The sequence below is a fragment of the Macrobrachium rosenbergii genome, chromosome 52, assembly GCF_040412425.1.
Source record: "Macrobrachium rosenbergii isolate ZJJX-2024 chromosome 52, ASM4041242v1, whole genome shotgun sequence".
NCBI classification, from domain to species: Eukaryota; Metazoa; Arthropoda; class Malacostraca; order Decapoda; family Palaemonidae; genus Macrobrachium; species Macrobrachium rosenbergii.
The window spans coordinates 36,672,327-36,697,374 of NC_089792.1; the positions used below are offsets into that span (position 1 = coordinate 36,672,327).

At 36.0% G+C, this 25,048-nt stretch overlaps 1 protein-coding gene across 1 annotated transcript in view; it reads left to right on the forward strand.

Annotated features, from left to right (window-relative positions):
- Positions 1–3,859: 3,859 nt before the first annotated feature.
- The window catches only part of LOC136833811 (cytochrome P450 4c3-like), a 92,350-nt gene continuing 71,161 nt past the window's right edge, over positions 3,860–25,048 (forward strand). Inside the window, exon 1 of the mRNA XM_067096089.1 lies at positions 3,860–4,012. The gene's annotated coding sequence lies outside the window, so the exon portion shown is untranslated. The remainder of the gene's footprint in view (positions 4,013–25,048) is intronic.

The window sequence follows — 25,048 nt, forward strand, 5'->3', positions numbered from 1 at the left end:
GTGCCATGCTGCTGCTTCCATGATCTTGGTTTTGAGGTCCATTGCCATGCAGGCACTCTCCCTTTTCCTGTATTTATTCATGTTTTGCAGGTAATCTTTTGCATGTATTATGTACTCATGGAATATTTTCAATACTCACATAACGTTTTCATTTTGACGAATGTTCCAGGTCCAGCTGAAATTGATTTTCTCATACACATTAAATTACTGATAGCAGCATCATGAAATGTGAGAAAACGGTTTAATGAAATTAATATAATTCTAGACCAGAAAACTTTGGCTAAGTGTGCCCTAAAAACATCCTAACCTGCTGGAGTCTACTGACCATTGGCATTGGCACCAGCCAAGATTTCAGAACATTGTTTGCATGGTCATCTCCAGGAAGAAGTAATTAAATGTTGTAAGCAAGGAGGGCAGTGCATGATGTTTCGTTACAGTATGATGGTTACCGTCACTAACACGGTCGAAAGGATTATTTTTTTTTCCCCGTAATGGTTTGTCTCAAGAGCTGGCGAAGTAAATTTAATGAAGCTTGACGGATATATCCACTAAGTGACCCTCTCGAGGTGGTAACCTTTAGTGAGAGATGGGCTTAGACTGAAGATCTGTTTTCATGAGAGCCCTCAAATCTCAGCTGATTTCTACAACTTGTGAATCATCTCGAGAAGGGAACTTAGTTAAAACTTCTCCAAGAGTTACCAAATTTGGTTCTTGCGTTCACAGAGTATCCTGCTGTCAGCTACTGACAGACAGTGATTTTCGGTGATCTCAGTGGCTCGTAGCTGTCCAGATATTGGAATGGATTTAGCCATGCGGTTAGCCAAAATATAATCATACCGCAATCAATGGGACTCAAAATAGGTTAAGAATACATGTACAGCAGCTAAACAGGTGATGAGAAAAAGGATTTCAGACAGAACTTTTTGACCTTTGTAAGAATTTGAGCAAGGAAAGTTTGTCACCAAGAGTTTGTTAATCAAATTATTATTAATCGAACACATTAACTGAACAAAGAAGTTAAGTGCCAATGAAATTTAGCCAATGAAAAAACTCTAATTTCGTTCAAAATCAAAGATGTTTCAGTACCATTTCACAGTACTAAAGCACCTGAAACTGAAATATTCCAATCAGACAAGCTCTGTGGCAGCAATGTTCAAAACAATATCGGTAGAAGAAGCTAAGATCAGCCTCCCTATAATAGAATTGAATGGAATTCACTGAGGGACTGAATATTGTCAGAAAGGACAAACTTTGATTCACATCTGTCGAGGAGAAAGGTGTGTGGGGAGCCAATACCTTGATAGAACTGACAAGGGAGGATCATTTTCTAAAATTGGCGAATCTGCTTAATTAAAAGAGGAGGACGAGCAGCGCCTTGAGAGCACACCAAGGTTGCTGGAGGTCCACTCACCTAAAGTCGTGAGGTGCTTCAGAAGCGAAACGTTGCTTAGTACTTCCCAGGTACTGGTAGATGATTCTATGTGACTTTAAAACATATGTCATATATCTGTTATCGCCAGTGGTTTTACAAACAAAGATATCTTTCTTGTCCATAAATTACATTTGAAGTGTATGTATGCATAGCACTTGAGTGAAAACTAAGATACGGAAACAAAAATAAACGAACAATTTAGCCTCAGCTCCGGTAACAGCAACAATCTTTTCATTTTCATTCTCCGGCTTTACATTCTACGGCTTCTAAGGCGTCAGTTGGATCCAGTATCCACTCGTGCAATTGTTGCGGAATGAGTACCCGCTGCTCCCATCAGCTAATGGCAATAGACGCATTAGATGCGATTAGAAATAGCTACATAAAACTGTCCAATTATGTCTTCGGCTACTTGGTTATGGTCCTGACATCAAGCGTTAGGAACCCACTACATATGCATGGTGGTATAGTACAATTCCCAGTCAGCGGAAAGCTGTTGTTTCATTCAAAGTCTCGGTAAAGATACTGGTTTTATCATTGTACAAATGAACCTATTGCTTTTTAGCAGAACCTGAATGTGTCTTCGCGAAGACACATTTTAGCAAGGTATATGGCATTAAATCCTCTTTTATGTCGATAAATACCGAAATATGCTATTCTCATTGCAGTACTTTCACCTTGAAAGATTCCTTATGCACGGCATTTTGTGACTATAAAAACCTTCTTTCATAAAATCGACATTCTAAGTTGTTCGCACAACCAAAAGCGATGGAAAAACGGGACTCTTCGCCAAAACTCCTTGGACCGTCAGTGTACTGCGCACTGTCGAAGGGGGCCAGGACCGTTTTAGATGTTCAGTGCCGCTTTGGGAAGCAAGTATCATCATGAGCTCGAGGGAGACTCAAAAGTTCCTCTCTCCCAGGAATGTTACATTCCTGTTTTTCCCAAAACCTTGTCAGTTGTTGCACCACCTATTGCTGTAGTCAAGTATTTGGAAATCTCTACGTAGTGTGTGAGTAACAAACAGAGAAACAAACAAAACCGGACTATAAACACTCCATATCAGAGTTAAGGAAAGATTTTAGCAATGAGCATTATCAGTGCTTGAAAGAGTACAGAATCGCTTTGACACTGACGCAAGTACACTGAATAGATAACTGCTCATGCGCACCAGAACTCCGGTCAGACTGTCGTGGGAAAGTTAACCGGTTCATGGCAGTATCCACCGCCAGAAATGAAAACAAACGTACTGACATCTTATAATATGACATTATTGTGTAAGAGCAAATATCATCAAAAGTTCATTTTTTATCAAATTTGGGGAAAATATTTTCAATATTGACCTGTCCATAATAAATGAACGAAGTGTGAAATAAAGTTCATATTTATTTCATAGATAACACTCATAGAGCATAACATTGCTAGCAGGTGTCCAGAGTTTTATTTATGTTAGCCTCCACTTCTCTGTAAGTTTACAGTAATTATTTCTCTTATGTCCCGTTATACCATTTTCCTAAACAGATTCGAAACATATGTTCTCATCTTTTTCTTGTTTCGGCTTGAGAGAAAATCCTTATGAAAGATAAAAAACGATTATCTCGTCACCTTCAGATTTCACTGAAGAGTCTCGAGCGTTTCTCAAAGGTTTAACGTAATCATCATGACTAATGCTTTTTAATTGCTCGTTAGTTGCTACTGTGGACAACGTGTTGTATATGCATTGTTGAACTTATTCAACGAACAATTTTACAAATCAGGAAAATCTCTCATGGATTTATTAAATATGTGCCATTTTGTCAGTTTAAATCCCCTCAGCAACCTATCTGCGACCCAGTAGATATTTGCATAAATCATTCACATAAAGTCACGTCTGATAACGCAGTCGCTTTCCAACTGAATCCCTTGTCAGTCTCGAATCAGGTCTGATAGCTTATCGTGAATCTTGAAATAGACAGCGAAACGAATGAGAGCATTTTGGGGACGAAATGTAAAAAAAGAATAAAATATAGATCGAAATTATGAAAGCAAAAACTACAACAAAACGCATGGCGCTGCACACAAAAGGCAAAATTTACTTCTGCCGAGTACCAGGACGTAGATAATTACTAGAACTTACTACTTAACATTTCCTGTTTTATCAGAAAATATGGAAATTGGCGGCATTCGGTGTTACGAAGTTTAATTACAATGAAGGTTATTAGTGATATGATAATTATGTTCAATGTGAACCTTTCGTTTATGGCAAAAAGCAAATTCAATTAACTTGCAGGCGTAATTCCCCAGCAAAACTGGAAACAATCGTAGCAGTAGAATTCAGTAGAATGAGACGTGAAATGGCCAACGTTCAAACTGGGAACATTATAACGAACATTAAAACCTGTAACAAATGAAGCGCCAATGTTTGTCCAGGCGGTGGAGGGCAACAATGCCACATAGTGCCACGAATACCCAGAATTAATAGGCACAGACGAACGACCTTGAGCCGTTTTCTCAAGTTCATAGCGAGAGGACCCCTTGACAACAGGGCAGCTCTGTAGTCGCTCTCCTGTCCCTCACAGTGCAGGGTTAAGTCAAAATAGATTAGTGAGTGTTATGGTGGTCCTTTGTAGACTTTCGGACGAAAATCAGAGTGGGCTCTTGTTGAAATTGCTTGTGAAATACGGCGGTTAAAAGACTTACTCTCGTGAGTCTGTTTTCACGCGCTGTCTTATCGTTGCTCGTGTGGTTGAAGACATATAAGCTTTAGCAAAGTTCATCCCTTATCAACAGTTTGTCAGTGACAACGACAATTACATATGCAACGCATATTAAGAAGTGAGAGTTGGTCAACTGAAGGAAGTTACAACAAGGATAAGATAAGCATAGTTTTGGATCCTCATTTGAAAATTCTAGCCGAAAGGAATCGAACTTATCCCTAGGTTTGATAGAAAGGAGACAGGGACTTATCCACAAAACTATCGAGGGAGACATAAGTTGATTTTGACTTTCCTGTGAATATTCCTGTCGAATTCAAGCTCTGTGCTTAGAATCAAAATCACTTGATCTACACCATAATAGCTAAGTACTAAGTTTATAACACGTGACCATTATTATAATACTTGTGTCACTCAGATGTGACATCTTTATATCCTCATATATTAGGCAACAAATATCCTTTCATTTCGAATTCACTTTATATTTTGTAATAAGTTATATATGGCCAGTCATGATTCGAACCTAAGCTTTTTTCTACTAAAGTTCGACACAAAGGTAACAGGGGCTTCCCACCACGCGACACATTTTTATACACAAATATTAATCACTGGTATCTCATTTACTTTACCTTGGGAATAATTTCCATCCACAGGAAATTATATATGAGTGTGTTTACCCCGGCTAGGATTCGAACCTGTGCCTTTTGGCTTTGATACAGAGGTGACTGGGAATTATGGCACAAATCTATCAAAAGAGATATAAGCATGTTTCGACTCTGCTGTAAATATTTTTTTTCGAATTCCTACTGTACAAAGAATCAAACTCACCCCATTTCCACGACCATACTAAAGTGCTAACTTTGCAACTGGTGGCTACTTCATGATAGTCTTGTTTGTGATTCGCGAGGGACTTTTTCTTTACTTTCAAATATTAAGGCATGAAAACCTCTTATTGTCAAACCCACTTTGCCTTGGAAATAAGTTACAACCGAAGGGGATGATATATGCTGAGCGCATCCGCCTCGGTAAACATTCGAACCTTTGGCTTTTAGGTTTGATGTACAAGATGGCAGAAACTTTATTCACAAAGCTATAAAGATGACTCCAATTTGATATCGACTCTGCCGTGCTTATTCCGGGTTTGTCACCAATAAAACATTCCAGAGTGAATTATGTATGACAAATACATCTCTCTCAAGGAATCGTACCTATGCCTTATGTGTTTAATAAAGAAGTGACAGGGACTTATATTCTACGAAGCTATCAAGAGAAATTTTCGAAATATTCGAGATGATTTTGACGCTGCCGATTTCAGGTTCTGTACCGTGCTGTCTGTACGCGTCCACGTCGAGTTCAGATTATGTACTTGAAATCGAAATAAAATCGGTACCATGATGGCTAAAAGCTGTTGGTAATACTTGCCTATTCTATAAAAGTTTTATTACGAATTCACATGACAGGTATACATATTTCTGTCAATTTCAGTATTTTTACTTAGATTCAAAATAATAATAATAATAATAATAATAATAATAATAATAATAATAATAATAATAATAACAAATTTTATTTCAGCCCAGGCCATATACATGGAATATGCAAAGTAGAGACAATACATATAATTTAGATACATGAGATAACCTGATGAAAAATGATAATCGGCAATATCCACACAGTTGCTGAAGTAGAAAAAATAGTACAGTATTCATAATAATGGTAATGACAGTAGTGATATTGAGGTTAATAGTAAAAAATATGAAAATTATAAAAAAACAGATTGCACAAAATTAATTTCCAGCTAGGGACCTTAGATGGTTACAGAAGTCAGGTCCAGAGGGTTAGATAAGAAAACTGGAAATAGTAAAACTCTATAGTGATGCTAATCACAGTGTAATAATATAAGAAAACACTAATAATAATAATAATAATAATAATAATAATAATAATAATAATAATAATAATAATAATAATAATAACAGGTTATGCAGATGACATTTCATAATTACAAAAATACAGATTAAGTCATTTACGGAAAAGACGCCTCATTACCCAGCCAACTCCATCACGATAAGAGGTGGTGGTGTAATAATTACAACAATATATATATATATACATATACATATATATATATATATATATATATATATATATATATATATATTACGCATGCCATTTTTATACCTTCAAATATTAAGCCAAAAATATCACCTTATTATGAAATTACCTGGAACCAAAGTTTATAATATACTCGTATGATAAGTGCCTTAGGCTGGAGCCTCGATGGCACAGTCGGTTACAGCAGCAGCTTCGGACTTCGTAGAGGTCTGTGGCGCGGGTTCAAATCCGCAGCCGACTGATCAGAGAGGCGGACACTTTGCTATCCGTGTAGACACCCCGGGATTATGTATGTAATCAACGGATAGGTTTGCTTAAAAAGCAAATGGGTGTTACAGACTAAATACACACAAAAAAAAAGCCACTACAACATCTTCTAAAAACATAACAAACATCTCACACATCTTGAACTCTCGACCTACCCGTGCAACAACTTCTTGCTGCTGGGAGAAAGGGCGTTGGGTCTGGTATGATACATGTAACATACGCTACCGGGGTCTAAGCAATGTCAGGCAGGGCAGCCGATCGAGACTACGGTCTACCCAAAAGCCAAATCAAAAAGCCCTTCAAAAGAAGGCATCGTTCTTACCCCATACAAAAATGGGAAAAAAGCACGTTAAAAGAAGAAGAAGAAGAAGAAGAAGAAGAAGATAAGTGCCTTAGGCTGTCTTTCAGTCTTTTCCCAAGAACTTAGCAAATTCAATATTGAGTATTTTTCATGGTCAAATAGTTGCAAGTGTAAACTAACATGTCTAAAATTTGAGGTATACTATCATATATATACATATATATATATATATATATATATATATATATATATATATATATATATATATATATATATATATATATATATATATATATATATATGTATGTATATATATGTGTGTGTGTGGTGTGTATACTATAAATATATATTTATATATATATATATATATATATATATATATATATATATGTATATATATATATGTATATATACATATATATATATAATATATATATACATATATATATATATATATATATATATATATATATGTATATATATATATGTATATATACATATATATATATATATATATATATATATATATATATATATATATATATATATATATAATATATATATATATATATATATATATATACATATATATATATATATATATATATATATATAGATATATTTATAAATATATCTGCTGTTCTGCCCTCGTAACATTTATTTGTAGTAATATCAGACTGACTAAGACAGGGAAAGCCTTTTGTCCCACAGCGAAGCGTCGACAGTTCAAACTTTAACGTTCGCTTGCAGCAAAGAACTCAGTAGCATTAGGGATTTAACCCCATAGGAAATTTCCATATTCAACTTTAAGAAAGGTGGCCTTAAGCTTTTTTTACCTGTTCTGCTCGACGGATGTGTTGACAAGTTTCAGACCCCGAGGGGCATCAATGGCTGCCCCTGTTTTGATCCATCTAGTCGGCAGAGAGAGATGTTGTTGTTTTAGATTTAGCTGGCCTTGTGCCAGCACAGGCTCTTGCTCCTAGAGCAGCCCGTAACTCTATGTTGATGATGAGTCTGTGAGATGGGTAGGTAAATGAAAACTTTATTATGATACATGAAAGTGATTTTGGTGGGGGTGAATTTTGAAATGAAAAGATTTAACAGACAAGGTTGCAACCTCTTTGAACCCTAAGGTACCCATCAGATGAGGATAAAAGTACGATAGCAGTGAGTGTTGGCTAGTGGGAGAGGCCAACAGATGGAAAAAAGAAGAATTGAGTTGTAAGCACAGGTAGCTAGTATGCTAGTTCGTGGTGATGTAAAGCCATATTCCTTGTCCGGTCCTAATCCTTGTGTATTTGTTGGGTGTTGACTGTGATGGATGGAATGATAGGGGAGGGAGTGATTTCTAAAAGAGTCAGTATCTAGAGAGGAATGGTATGGCTTTTGATTTGTTGTCTGGGTCGGGTCTGTTGTGTCTGATTTAAGAATTGGGAAGGAGAGTGGGTGGTTAAAGGTATGGAATCTTTAGAGTTACCGTGGTGGTGGGTAGGCAGAGAGAGAGAATTTAACTTTCGAGGAGAGCGGACGTCTTTTCCCGGATTGGGAATTCCTTGGTCTCTCCATCTTTCTTTTGTCTTATGTTACTAAGTGAATAAACGAATTAATCCCAGCGTGCCCGATCGACAGTTGATGCGCAGCAACCTTCGTGTAACGGTAAGTCTGGAATTTTAGTTCATCCTTCGTCGAGTTACCAATATCTTCCACTTTATTTCAGTTTTCCTTGTTCCCTTCTTCCGCCACCCAGCACACATTGCTTTTACGAAGTCTAGATTAAGCCTAATTATTATATTGTTTAGCGACATTCAACCATTCCCGTGCATTAACTAGGGAGTAGGGAAGGTAAACAAGTCATTTTAATTCTTTATGCAGTCTTGTGTCACACCCATTGTTCGTAAGAGCCATTGTGTTTCCATACCATCTTAACGAGTAGAGATTGTCAGGTCCGAAGTTGGCGGCGTTTATCATAAAGTCTTTATTCATTGAATATTCTTTGTTGAGGTTAATTTCCATGACTGAGACCTGGCCAATTTAAACAGCTGTCTTTGAGGTTAATTCGTAGTTTCATGACAGGTTACGTGTGTTCTTGGCGTGCAGGGCCTTGTAAAATTACGTAAATCAAGTAATAAACTTATCAGCCAAGTCTCACGTGTAACAATATATATATATATATATATATATATATATATATATATATATATATATATGTATATATATATATATATATATATATATATATATATATATATATATATATATATATTACTACATCTTTTTCAAGCATCCCAGCTACCAAAACGCCTAATTTAAAACTGAGAAATAAAAATACAATGCATTCCTTAGCACTGCCTGAAAAGAAAGGGCAAGAGGAATATTGGTCCATCCATAAATCCATTGATTGCACTCTGTATACCTGTCCCACTTTCTCTCTTTGAACATGTGAATCTGGGAAGCCCTTTTTTTTCAGAACACAATGCCAGGAGAGACTAATTTCTGGTGAGAGGCAGAATAAACCAGATTAAGGGAGAGATTGCGGGCCCTGTAGGAACACCTGGAATGGGCTAACCAAGAGGCGACCCGAGATTCAAATGATGCGCATGTATAGGAGAGCGACACTATCCCCACCTGCATGACAGTTCTTCGCTGGGTGAGCGGGTTCCATTCTCAGCTACCACTCTGTTGGTCGCGAGTTTGAATCTCTGACCAGCCAGTGAAGAACAAGAGGAATTTGTTTCTGGTGATAGAAATTAATTTCTCGCTATAATGTGGTTCGGATTCCACAATAAGCTGTAGGTCCCGTTGCTAGGTAATCAATTAGTTCTTAGCCACGTAAAAATAAAAATCTAATCCTTCGGGCCAGCCCTATGAGAGCTGTTAATCAGCTCAGTGGTCTGGTTAAACTACGATATACTTTTTTTTTTTCCACCTGCATGAGGAAAGCATCGTGATCCCTGACCTGAGGTCTTAAAAGGGCCTGACCAAAGAAATGAGAGTTAGAGCCCGAGCTGGACATGAGCAAATCACATCAGTCCTCTGCATTCCCACCTCCTTTAGAGCGCCATGCCTCTATTACGTGTTCCTATCTTGTAGGGGACCCTATTTTATTCTTACCAGTGACGCCTTATAGCCCTCCTCCACTGCCATTATCCACACTATAAGGTAAAGTGATTTGTGGCAAAAGTTCTTTTCATTCAGTCACACTAATTTAATTCTTGCCCTATACTTCCTATTTTCATTTCTAAGTGCCAGTATTTCCACATTAACCTCGCCTTGTTAGAGCAGTGTTACGAAAATTCCAGTGTTTGAGTAATTACTGTACATAAAATTGTGTGTTTACGGCATCCATGCACTGCCTTGTCCTATGCATATTTTACAGGCATGGATGCCGTAAACACACAATTTTATGTACAGTAATTACTCAAACACTGGAATTTTCAACACTTGCTCTAACAAGGCGAGGTTAATGTGAAATACTGGCACTTAGAAATGAAAATAGGGAAGTATAGGCAAGAATTAAATTAGTGTGACTGAATGAAAAGAACTTTGCCACAAAATCACTTTACCTTATAGTGGATAATGGCAGGTGGAGGAGGGCTATAAGGTGTCACTGGTAAGAATAAAAGTGGGTCCCCAAGATAGGAACACGTAATAGAGGCATGGCGCTCTAAAGGAGGTGGGAATGCAGAGGACTGATGTGATTTGCTCATGTCCAGCTCGGGCTCTAACTCTCATTTCTTTGGTCAGGCCCTTTTAAGACCTCAGGTCAGGGATCACGATGCTTTCCTCATGCAGGTGGAAAAAAAGATATCGTAGTTTAATCCAGACCACTGAGCTGATTAACAGCTCCTCATAGGGCTGGGCCCGAAGGATTAGATTTTTATTTTTACGTGGCTAAGAACTAATTGATTACCAAGCAACGGGACCTACAGCTTATTGTGGAATCCGAACCACATTATAGCGAGAAATTAATTTCTCATCACCAGAAACAAATTCTTCTGTTCTTCACTGGCCGGTCAGAGATTCAAACTCGGGACCAACAGAGTGGTAGCTGAGAATGGAACCCACCCAGCGTCCAACTGTCAGCAGGTGGGGGATAGTGTCGCTGATCCCATACATGGCGCATCATTTGAATCTCGGTCGCTCTTGGAAAGCCCATTCCTTACTGGCCTTTAATTCGTAAATCTCTCCGTTTTCAGAGAGATCCTCGAGGAATTCTTCCTTGGTTGTGCCTTGCCCCTTCATGAATCAGCAACGTCACATCAACGGATCTGCCTTCAAGTGTTCATAGTTTTAATTAATCTCTCAGGCCTTGCCTGCCTGTTTAATTCATTTCATCTTCTGAAATGTCATTTAATGTAAATATACGCAATCTTAAACTTACCCTACAGTGTTTGCTTACAGTTGCCTTGTGAATAGAGCCATCAGCTCAGTTATATTCCCCCTTTACTTTGTTTTTTTACAATTTCTTGAATCAACAGCAGTCAGATATTAGAAAAATATTGAGGTAAGTAACGAAATCATTCATTTAGAGTCTATAACTGGCTCATGATAAGCATTTCCCCAGGTAAAATCATAAAAATATGCACACACACACACACACACACACACACACACACACACATATATATATATATATATATATATATATATATATATATATATATATATATATATATATATATATATATATATGATAGCATACCTCAAATGTTACACGTGTTAGTTTATACTTGCAGCTATTTGGCTAATAAAATAATGTTGAATTTACGAAGTTCTTGAATGACTGAAATACAACCAATGGCACTTATCATATATTATACACTTTAGTTGTAGGTAATTTCATAATAAGGGTATATTTTGGCTTAATATTTGAAGGTATTAAAATGGCATGCATAATATATATATATATATATATATATATATATATATATATATATATATATATATATATATATATATATATATATATATATATATAGATATACATATTTTCATGATGTTGCCTTTTAATATGTATATCATCCCACAGTTTTGATGATTTTTACTCTTCTATTTATCATGTGTTATGTGTAATAATAATTGTTGAAATATCATATGTAGTATAATGTCAGATCTCAAAAGAGTTAGTGATTTAGATAACTTTAAAGCACAATTTAGAATTAATATCATCTTTATTGACAATAGCGTAGTAGCGGGCGAGAGAGATTCGAGTTTTAGACCAGATGTGCCTTCTGTCATCAGTTAAGATAAGCGAGCACTTTGGTTTGGGTAATACATTGACAGGCTGGGATAACAGTTAAGATTCTGTCTCATACGAGAAAAAGACGAATGATTTCACAATGTTACATACATTGTTCTGATTGTGTCCCATACAATTTTCTGGTAAAAATGTGTTCCTTTTTGAGAAATATGAACAAGTGTTGCACTGAAGCACAAGGCAATTGCATCATGTTTAAGATTACATTGCTCTGATCATGTATTGTTCTAATGCGTTAGTTTTGCTCTGGAAGTGATGCCATCTTCCTTCCTCTAGAGTTTTCTCATGTATCTCATTCCCAAAATGCCTTAATGATGTCATCTCATTGTTTAATTTCCTTATATATGTGAACTGGAATCCTGAAATTTGCTCATCTTGGTTTCAGAGATCGTTCTTGTTGGTTCTCTGTCACTCTCTCTCTAAAAGAGAGAAATTATTAACGTGAATTGTTAGCGTAGTCACTGGCATTAATCTTAGCTTTTGAGATCTGAATATAGGAAAAGTTGTAAAGGCGCCTATCAGAAGTGTTTTTGTGAATCTCAAGCAGCTGCATTTTAAGTGATTTTGCAAAAGTTTTCACAAACTTGTGTAAGGTACAGTGAATTTTACTTATTATTACCATGGTATAATAAGGTATATTGAGAAATTTTTGCCTTAGTGAAATTATTACTGGTAAATCATTTGTATATTTTTTGTGTCTTGTGTTTGCAATCTCTTGATTTTTCACATTTTATATATTTGTGAATTAACATTTATTTACTTAGCATTTTAGATATTTCTTAATAATTTAACATTGCATACTTGATTTAATTTTCATTTATTAAGATTTTTTTCAAATCTTGAGTAATTCTTGATAGTTTAAATTTTACTTAATTTAATTTCTTGGTAAATTAAAGCTTTGGTGATCTAGTTTTGATTAGCAATTTAATTCAAGAATTAGTTAAATTTTGTGTTGTTTTCAAATAATAGTAAATTTTTTCAGATTGTGAATTCCAATTATAAATTTGGATTTAAAAATAAATTTTTGTATTTGAAATTTTTAAAAAAACAGTGTTCCATCTATTGACCATCAGTGAATAAGATTAAATGTGTGCATAAGGCAAAGTGGTAAACATGTTTTGTTCTTTTAGTTTTGCTGAAGTGAATTAAGACCCAAGAAACAGTTAAAGTTGGTTGATGGCGTGATGCCTTTTTACTCTAGTATATTTCTTGTTTAATTGTTGATACCTCACACTTGTTTTGATAAACTTAGTTTGATTTTTCACATGATTTATGAGCTTTTTAAGGGATCACTGTTACCTTTAGAGTACTCAGTCGTAATTTCTAGTGTTATGAGAGTTCAGGTATCTGGCTGAAGCATGAGATAAATTTTTGAATTCTGTGATTAGTTGTGTAATAACCAGGTACTTGGTACAACTTTCCTGACAATATATATAAGTGTAGGCATATACATACATGCATACATACATACATACATATATATATATATATATATATATATATATATATATATATATATATATATATATATATATATATATATATATATATATATTTATATTATCATTTAAAGCTGGGGTTTTGCTAGATAAATGGGGTATACTAGGATGATGCGCAACTTACCTTAATTTTTCAAAAATCAGGACTCTGGCCTTGGGGACAGCTAAAATTACAAACAACAAAAAGGGCTACTTCAAGAGGGGATGATTAGATAAACTCTGGCATTTCACTTAATTCATTATATTTACAAAAGAAAACACATCAGAAAAATGGTAGCGTAATTCTAGGGTAATGAGGTGAGAGCAAATGACGTGAATTTCTTGGAGAGAGTATACTGGGTTTCCTGCTTCAAAAGTTGTTGATAACGATAATGTAGCGAGGCTGCTATATATATACAGATGATATGTAGATCCACAGTTGAAAACTCTTAATCTGTAACTGAAACACTTACGGTTACTCAACCGAAACTAGCACTGTAATGAAGGAATCAAGGAATTGCATAGAAGATGCCCAGACTGAACTCGATTTCAGTGACTCGAGCATCATACGATTACGTTACACTTCTCGTAAATGCTTTGCAAATTAAAGAGCACAAAATACAAAGCAATACAGGTCTCACTGCAATTATATCGCACTATGAAAAGAAAGGAACATAGTTGGAGAAGAATAGGGAACGTGGCTGAAGAAAAACCTTAAAACCTGGTACTTTACCTTTCTTTAGGAGTTGAAGTTCTCTTCTTATGGGGGCCAGCGAGAGGGAGAGCAAGTGAGTTAATTCACAACAAAAGTTACTTTGAATACTGCCCGCCACATGTCAAAAATGGGCAGTCTGATGGAGCAAGGGACGGAGCTCCAGAGTCTGTGCTGGCAATTCTGGGAGCAAGATTCACTCTCCAACGCCCTTTACAGCTTCGGAAGTTACGGCCTTCTCTTCCTAGATGGCGTTGTGATCACTCTGCCCACATGGAATTGCAGGCCGTACGACTACGATTTCAAAATGGCGGAACCCACATGGTCAGCCCACCAGCTGACCTGCTTCAGGCAACAAGGAATTATGTGATTTCTGACAGCACTTTGGACAAGTAAGGGTTAAAGGGGGTTTCCCCCCAAAAGGCAGTAGTGAGAGGTTGTAGAGGCATATTTGCTCACAGTGAATCATACTAAATTTACCTTTTGCCTTATTTAGTCCTTTTACTTTAAATTATAGCCTGAGAGATTTCTTACTAGGAGAGAATATTCTTAATAATATGATATATATATATATATATATATATATATATATATATATATATATATATATATATATATATATATATATATATATATATGTTATAAACACTATGCCAACACCTCTATTGCAAGAATCTATAAGGAGGAAATTCCTTCCTGTGTATATGATATGTAGACATGGACCAACTTTTATAGGCCTACAGACTACCTTACAGGAGGAGAGTTTGGGAGGAGCTTTTTAAAAAAGATAAATGGAGAAATGTACTGGACCTTCAAGACAAGAACGACATCCAGTTAACCATTATGCCCACTTGATATGAAGGTGACTACAACCCCAATCTTGCCTCGAACTATTTACTGTTCTTAAGAAGAAATTCCAGGCAGATGTTATCCCAGCGGTAAAGCCAAGCCCTTTTCCATTTCTGCTGAGACTCGCAGAAGCAACAAACAACAGCCCACAGCTAGCCTTCACACCGTGCAGACGTGCGCCTGGTCTCTCTAGAAGGAGCTGTTACTAACTCCTTTTTCTCCGAAGCCACTGGTATATAAAAGTGTACAAGCACCCGTTCAGTTTTTAAGGAAGACCTATCCAGTTAACCATTATGCCCCCTTGATATAAAGGTGACAACAACCCTAATCTTGCCTCGAACTATTTACTGTTCTTAAGAAGAAATTCCAGGCAGATGTTATCCCAGTGGTAAAGCCAAGCCCTTTTCCAGCTCTGCTGAGACTCACAGAAGACACAAACAACAGCCCTCAGCTAACCTTCGCATCGTGCAGACATGCGCCTGGTCTCTCTAGAAGGAGACGTTACTAACTCCTTTTTATCTGAAGCCACTGGTATATAAAAGTGTACAAGCACCCATTCAGTTTTTGAGGAAGACCTATCAATGCAATTGCATTGCAAAGTATGTGCAATGTGGAAGATAACATGGCATGTGTCTGTGAATTAACTTCTGAGTACCAGCAGTCTTTACCTAAGACTAAGACTCCTTATTTCTATTTCCTTTCCTCTTCCCCTCAAGCAAATCGCCTAAGCTCCCACTACTCTTCATTTGTGTGTTCCTTGTTGTGTAAACTGAATGATTTATTGTTCTTTGCATGAATTAAATTGGGGATAGAATACCCTTGGTTTTCAATGTCATAAAGGTAAAATTTCCCTCCATAGTGATAAATTAGTGCTATTGAAAGGTCTCTCTTATATATTAAGTTTAATTGGGACAATCTATTTCCAGAATAGTGTGTCTTGCCCCCTCATGGCCCTGCAACCACTGCCTGGCAGTTCTTGCCTTGAAAAGGCACTCACTATGTCGCACCACTCCCTCGGCTACCCTTGCCTATTGCAAAACTGTCAATCAAGGGCCGAGGCTCTTCATTTACTGTTCATAATTATTTTTTATTACTATTTAGAAGGCTATATAAATATCCTGTAATAAGGTTTATTTAACTATCCATTGTCCTACTGGTTTGCACGCCAGTCAACATTTATTCCACTGAGTAATTGAGCCATGTAACCCTCCATACTAACCCCAGATATCCTATGTTGTGTTGACTGTTGTTGTAATTGCATCACTAGAGTTGCCAGGCTGACTTGCACTCCAGCCCTTAGTTATCCCATTGCTCCCTATATAAATAAAGTAATCTAAGTAACTTAATTACAACTAGCTTTCTTGTCGACCTACCATCTTGTTTAAATGTAATATACTGGGTAAATAAACATTTTATTATTACATTACATTACGGATTTGTCTGTGTTAAAGTGGCCCTCAGGCCAGAAAGTAATTTAAACAAGTCCTTTAAAAACATTTAGCAGCCATATCCATAACAATATTATACACACATATATATATATATATATATATATATATATATATATATATATATATATCTCTATATATATATATATATATATATATATATATATATATATATATATATATATATATATATATATATATATATATATATATAAGTGAATCCACAGGAAAATGACAGGTAGAAGTTCAGTACCAAGTGCTTTCACGTTCATTAATGCATCATCTGGGCACAAATGGGACACAGACGAAAAGAAGGTTACAAAGTAAACAAAAAGAACAAGAATACCAGATGGTCAATTGTCAAAGGTTAATAAACAGAAAGATAATCCAGGATAATCTGGAATCAAGTAGTCACAAACTGAAACCATAGACCTAACTACAAGAGATATGAAAGTTTAGCCATACAAAATCCAAAAAATATGAATAAGATTGAATACCAGATGGTTAACTGCCAAGGGGTAACAAACATAAGGGTAATCCAGGAAACTCCAGGATCATGCGGTCACAAACTGGAACCAAATATTTAAACATAAGAGATGCAGAATCTTACCCATTCAAATTGCAGAAACATGTATAAAACTGAATACTAATTTTGCTTATATTTATTAACATTTTTTTAATTATGAAGGCATCAAGTTTAAACAAACCAAGACTTAAATTTAGAACACTTTCATTACTAGACTTGATAAAACAAGATTCGTTGATATTCCTTTTAACTGTGTCGTTGCTCGGGACTAAAGATCTTGCTTCACTCCAGTTAATAGGATGACCTGAATCTCTCATATGTACGAATAATGCATTCGATATTTGGCCAGTTCTCACAGAATATTGGTGTTGTTTGATTCGTTGTGAAAGTGATTTTCCAGTTTGTCCATAATATATTTTATCGCATCTTTTACAAGGAATTTCATAGCTGCAGCCAGAGACATCTCTAGGAGATTTTTTTATTACTAACTCTTAACATTAAAATCACTGAAAACAGCATTTATGGTGAAAAGCTTTAAAATTCTAGGAATTTGTAAAACCATTCATCATACAGTAATTTGAGAATATTATGCTTGCTGAATTCAAGTTTGTTATTAGTTAAATAAAATTTTTTTCCTGGTTCTTTTCCACGCTACATCCACAAAGGTCCTTGGGCATTTAAGTTTCAAAGCAAATTAAAAAATAGTTTTGATCTCAGCATCAATGAACTGCGGGCTACAAACTCGTAAAGCCCTTAAGAACATCCCAGAAAAGACGGAGAATTTAACATTTTGATGATGATTGGAATAATAATGAACAAAAGAGGCAATGTTAGTTGATTTTCGAAAGGCTGATAAGGTGAAATTTCTATCAAGTCTATGGACAGTTACATGAAGAAAATTCAAATTACAATTTCTTCCTTTCTCTACGGTATATTTTATAGAAGGGACTGAATTATTTTGCTTAACCACAAATTCTTGGAGATTTTTCGTGAACTGGCCAGATACAGAAAATATCATCCACATACTCTAAGCCATGTAACTTTTCAAGGCAAAATTCTTGGTAAGAATTTTGTCTCAAAACCATGTAAATATTGCTAAGGACAGGAGATAAGGGATTACCCATAGCGATGCCGAACTTTTGTACAAATATTCCCCATTAAAACAAAATTTACTATCTAATAGGGTTATTAGACCAATCATTAGTTCAGCAGGCTCAGTTTCGTATAATTTATCTTAATGGCTTGTAAAAATTCTTACACCTTTGGTAAAAACCTTTCTAATAAAAAATGTAAAAAATAATGTCGATTTTGTACACAAATCGAATAACTTGAATTTGAAATTTGATTTTACTATGGTTAGTTCTGATGCTGTCTCTTTTTACAAAAGTGCCTGTAGATGATTTACTGGAATTTTTAGAGGAAGAGTGAGAAAGTTGTGATATTCCTTTAACTGTAGCAAACCTCACTAATCTTATAAGGTTATGTATCAAAGACAGTAAATTTTGTTTTAACCCTTTCCGGTCTTGGGGCTTCTGGGAGAAGCATCATAACTCGATATAGCGTTCCCAAAATTTATCCAATCCATAGTTTGTTTTCTCTACTTGAGCTCTATAAACTAAAGAAATCCTTTCTCTCCCCAATCAATCCATAATATACCCCCGAAAATAATATTCAAAACTATGCCAAAAATTCGGCTTCTCTCTGGAGAGACTAGCTCATTCCGCCCGTGTGTTTCCCAGGTGAAAGTCGCCTCTCGCTAGTTGCTGGCTTTGTTTCCACTCACGTGTTTGTAACGCTGTCACCAAGTCGCCCTACATCCCCAAAATTTAATTAAGAAGTAATTGGTGCTCTTCCCTCAGATCTGATATCTCATTTTCTGACTCTGTGAGATAAAATTTTCACTGCAATCCATATTTGTAAAAAAAAAAAAAAAAAGTCAGCATCGTATGATAAACTAGCTGCGTTCAATCACGTGTTGAAATCGAGAACGTCTCTCCGAGCCATAGTTTATAATGATGCCAATTAGTAAACGCTAATGAATTATTTCTAATTTAAAAGAAATAAATCCTTTATGAAGGCCAATATATACAGTAATGTTGTTCAATGTACAACAAAAATGTGGGCAAATACAAAATTACTGAGAGAACCATCAAACATAAATTTGACGTATTCTTCAATATATGTCAACATTATCGTACAGGTGGATTATATTGTGGTCCAGGTGCATTTACAACCTGTGCAAGATTCCATTACACCCACAAAATGCGTAAACCACTGTACAACTTTGATAGTGAATATGATTATATATATATATATATATATATATATATATATATATATATATATATATATATATATATATATATATATATATATATATATATATATATATATGTGTGTGTGTGTGTGTGTGTGTGTGTAATTATATATATATATATATATATATATATATATATATATTATATATATATATATATATATATATATATATATATATATTCTTATGCTGTGGTTTCATAACGTTAATCTCCCCTGTGTATGTGTGTATTGTTGTATGCTGTATAATATCATGTTCAGATGCGCATATGCCATAGAGAGTTAACGTAAAGTTGCAGTGATTAAATGCTGTATGGGTTGAGAGAGGACATATGCTGAGATAACACCTTCTCGTATAACTCCATTAGTGTACAAGATGTTGTGGACGGTATCGGGAAAGTTGCCTAACATTGTTCAGGAATTTTCCATGAGACGATATTTTTCATTCTTATTATAATAACTAGAGATTCTCTTGTTCTGAAACTATGTAATGATAAATATTATTGTTACCTGTAATTCCACTCTCTCTCTAATTATCGCTTTTAAAGAGTTTTATAAAATAAAGATCTCGACTAAAAGCTGTTCATGCAATTGTAGGCCATGCCCCCAGTGCCCTACAGTCTAAGACACCCTTACAAAGGGCTTCATTCTGGGACCTAATTGCCATGTTGAGAAGAAGAAAATATTTCTCTCTCTCTCTCACTACGCTCTCACTTTTTTAATGTCCTTTGTAACGTAATTAATATTTTGGTGACTTTGGTCACTTTAACCTTTAACTTTTATGCATATATGTGGTGTGTTAGCTATTACCTTAATTTTTGCTTTACATTTTTTTATATTTAATTTTTGCAGAGTATATTTCTGTGTCTTTTGTATCCACATTTTTATATGATTGATTTATTTGCCTTATTTTGTTTAACACTTGGGAATTAAAATTTTTTCCACAAGTTTTGTTAAACAATTTAAATTTTACTTGAATAATTTTTGATTAATTAATAAATTAATTTCTGATCTAATTTTGACTGATGATTAATTCAGATTTAATCAAATTTTGTTTTGTTTTCAAGTAATAATAAATTTCCCTGAGACTGTTAATGTCATGTATAATCTTTGAATTTAGAAATAAATTTTTGTATTTAAAATTATTATATCAGAGTTTCATTTGTTGACCCACCAGTAATTTTGATTTGAATTAGAGATAGAGTGGTAAGTGAGATGTTTTCCTTCAAGTAATTGAAGTGAGCTCGAACCAGGGAAATGAAATAAATAGAAATACTTGAACTTTTATAATGTTATTGGGGTGATGCCCTTTGATTTTACCTCACACCTATTTTAATGAACTTGTTGTCTTTGATGATTGATAAGTTTTATAAGGGATCACTGTTGCCTTTAGAGAAATCAGTCGTTTTGTATTTGTGATGAGGGTTCAGGTGTCTGGCTGTTGTGAGGTAACTATAATTGTCGAATAAATGGTAAGTTTGGTAATCAAATATCAAGCACTTAGAAACCAGGTTTGATTTGAAGAACAGACACTGGACACTTCGTCACATACATAAATGGTGCCCAAGACCCCGGGAAAACAGATAAAAAATATCACTCTGGTTTATACTGGTGGTGTTAGGGACGTATTTTATTAGGAGAGTGACCATATAGTTGTTCATTTTATGAGGAGAGTGACCATATAATTGTTTTTTGCATTTTATTGTGCTGAATTGTTGTCATATTGAATTGTTAATTGAAAAAATGGCTCTATTCGACGTTCAGGAATTTTTAACAAATCCCTCCATCCAAGAGTTATCTGAAATCACTCTGACTAAAGCACAGTGGAGTGAGATAGCAGTAGCATGTGGTGGTCAGGTGTCTGCCAACATGGTAAAGGCACAAATAAAATTCACTGCAATCCAAGCATTGGTAAAATAGATGAAGAGCTAGGAGAGGCACAAGAGTTGTTGAACGCAGCTGAGGCAGAACTTATAGATAAACATGGGCAAAAGAAAGAGAAAAATGATGCAGAAGCAGAGCTTAGACGTCTAGAAGCAGAAGGAAATTTGATTAAGCTGAAAATGCAGGCAGAAAGAGAAAGAGAAGACAGAGAAAAACGAGAAAGAAAAGAAAGAGAAGAAGAGAAAGCTGCTGAAGAATTAAGGAAAAGAGCAGAAGAAGAAAGAAGAAAGAGAAATAGCTAGACACATGAGAGAGATGGAAAGGTTGAAAGCTACAGCTGAATTGCTCAGTTAAACACCATCTAATCTTACTCAAGGTGATTCAGACCCTGTATTTGATGTAGTAAGAGTGCAGAAGTTAATTCAAAGTTTACAGAAGAAGCTCCAGATGAGTTTTTTTGATCACTTAGAAAAAGTGGCTGCAGGAATGGGATGGCCAGAGGATAAATGGTCAGTCTTGTTACAGAATGTTCTTATTGGTAAAGGAAGAAGTGCCTATTTAGCCTTATCAGCTGATCAGTGTAAAGAGTACAAGGTACTTAAACACAATGTGCTACAAGTTTACCAGATGACCCCTGAATATTATAATGAAAGATTCAGATCTTTGAGAAAGGATGACCAGATAACTTTCTTGGATTATGCCTACAAAGTGAGAAGATGTTTTAAACGATGGTTGGAGGCTGCTAAAGTTAAAACATTTGAAGATCTTGAACAATACCTTAGGGGAATTCCTGAACACATAAGAGCCTATTTGAGAGAGAGAGAGGTGAATAAACTTGACAAAGCTGCTACACTTAGTGAAGATTATAATATCATTAGCAGCAGAAGGAACTATAATGTTAAGTACCAGAATCAACGCACAGGTTTTAGGTCTCATCGAAATTTCAGGAGCAGATTTAATGGGAATCCTACAAGTGGTAATACCAAGTCAATGCAGGGTAATATCCCTCAGGAAACTAATGTAAAATCCTGATATAATAATGTTGCAAGGCAATTACAGAAGCCTGGTGTTGTCTGCTACAAGTGTGGAAGAGCCGGACACTTCAGTTGGGAGTGTCATCAGACACATTGGCAGTCTAAACCAGTTGGTCAAGTAGTAAGAAGTGACCAGGTGAAACATACTACAAAGAACAATGTGGGAGGAGTCAAGCTTCAGTGAAGACTGAAACTAAACAAGCTAAGTGTTTAGCTGCCAGTGGAAATGTAACTTCAAGCAGTGAGTGGCTGAGCAGTTTGGAGGCTTTTAAGCCATATATCTACGAGGGTACGCTGACAACTCCAGGAGGAAGTGTCCAGGTACCAGTCAAGGTGTTACGTGATACAGGGAGCAACCATAGTGTGGTAGTCAATGGTGCTCACTCCCCGTTGGAGGAGAATCTTACAGGAGATTCTGTTATTTTGAAGGGTATAGGAGGAGAAGAGGTAACTCCTATATGCTGCTTACACCTGTCATGTGAATTAGTGACAGGAGATGTTGATTTTGCCGTAAAGGACTCACTGGCTGTTGAAGGTGTACATGTTCTGTTAGGGAATGAAGTTGGTAGTGTGCCACTTGTTCCTTGTCCTATAGTGACAGACAAACCATTGAGGATTAGTCCTATGGCAGATTTAGAGAAGAATAACCCCCACCTGTTTCCTAGCTGTGTGACTACTAGGAGTATGAAGAGGAATATGCCTGTAAGTGAAGAGGCTGAGGATTTACCCACTCAAGAAGGATCTTTGAGCTTAGAAGAGTTGTTCCAGGGAAATGATGTTTCCCCTAATGCTGACCAAGAAGAGGTTTCCCAAGAAGAAGCTGTCATCCCTGAAGAGACTGAGTAGTCAAGATGTTCCTGAAGATATCAGTGAAACTACAGTAGCTGAGTTAGCAGATATTGAGAGCTCAACCCTTGAAGTTGGTCAGGTGACCAGAGAGAAGCTAATGGAACTGCAAAAGAAGGATGTATCCTTAGCTGAGTTGTTTTTCAGAGTTGTTGATCAAGAAGAGATGCAACAAACTCCTAACTGTTATTATCTGAAGGAAGGTTTGCTGATGAGGAAGCACAGACCTGCAGATATACCAGGAGATGCTGAATGGGGTGAATATCATCAAATTTTGATCCCACGTCCATTGAGGAAGCAAGTGGTAGCAGTAGCTTATGAGTCTGGACATACAGGAATCAGGAAGACTGTGGAGAAGACAATGAAATACTTTTTCTGGCCTGGACTTCACAAAGATGTTAGCAAGTTCTGTCGGGAGTGTCATACCTGCCAGATAGCTGGAAAGCCAAATGAAACCATTCAGAAAGCCCCCCTGCAACCTATAGAAGTTAGAGGAAAACCTTTTAGGAAGGTGATTATAGATATGGTTGGACAACTGCCGAAGACGAAGAAGGGTCATGAGTATCTGCTAACATTGATGTGTCCTGTGACAAGATATTCTGAGGCAATCCCTGTTAGAAACATATCTGCCAAGATAATTGCTGAGAAACTAGTGGAGTTTTTCTCAAAGTTTGGGATACCAGAGATTGTAGAAAGTGATAGAGGAACCAATTTTACTTCCAAACTGTTTCAGGATGTGATGAACTTGTTAGTAGTGAAACAACAGTTATCCACTGTGTATCACCTAGAGACTCAAGGAGCCTTGGAAAGGTTTCACCAGACGTTGAAAAGTATGCTGACTCAGTATTGTTCTGAGTCAGGCAGAGACTGGGATGTTGGTGTACAATTGATGTTATTTGAAATTAAGAATGCTTATCAAGAAAGCATGGGTTGTTCACCTAATGAGATGATTTTTGGTAGAGAAGTGGGAGGACCATTGAAAATTCTTGCAGAAAATTGGGAAGAAAATCCAGTGGAAGTCCAAGGAGAGTATGTAAAGAACTTGAGGAAAAGATTGGAAGAGATTAGAAAATTCTCTTTAGAAAATCTGAAACTGAGTCAAGAGAAAATGAAAAGGAGATGATAAGAAGACTAAGCTAAGAAGTTTTAGTGTTGGTCAACAAGTGTTAGTGTTTCTGCCTGTCACGAGATTTCCCCTTTCCAACAAGTTTCAAGGTCCTTACAAGATAATTGAGAGGTTAAGTGATAGAACTTATGTAACTGAAACACCAGAAAGACGAAGACGAAAAAGGAAGATACATGTAAACCTCTTAAAACCTTACTTCTCAGAAACCAAAATGGAAACTGTGTCAATAACCCAGACAACTTCAACTACAGAAGACGACAATGGATATGAATTGGGAGCTGAAACAAGATGAATAATTCTTCAATTTTGGAAAATTGGAGGATAAACTGAAACATCTGAGTGTTGAGCAAGGTGGTGAGTTGTGTGAAGTGATTTGAAGCACCAAAGAACTATTTGCAGACGTACCTAGGTGTACTGATCTGATCAAGCATGAGATCAAGATCCAAGAAGATGGCAGACCATTCAAACAGAGGGCTTATCACCTATCACCTTATCATCAAGATGTTTTGAAGAAAGAAGTCGAATATTTGTTACAGCATGGATTAGCAGAACCCAGTTCAAGTCACTACAGTTCTCCATGTGTGTTAGTGAAGAAACCAGATGGCTCATTTAGGATGTGTACTGATTATAGGAAACTGAATTCCATCAGTGTGGCTGACAATTATCCCTTGCCTCTTATAGATCAGTTACTTGATAATGTTGGGAAAGCCAAGTTTGTCTCCAAGATAGACTTGTTGAAGGGATACTATCAAATTACCTTAGATGAG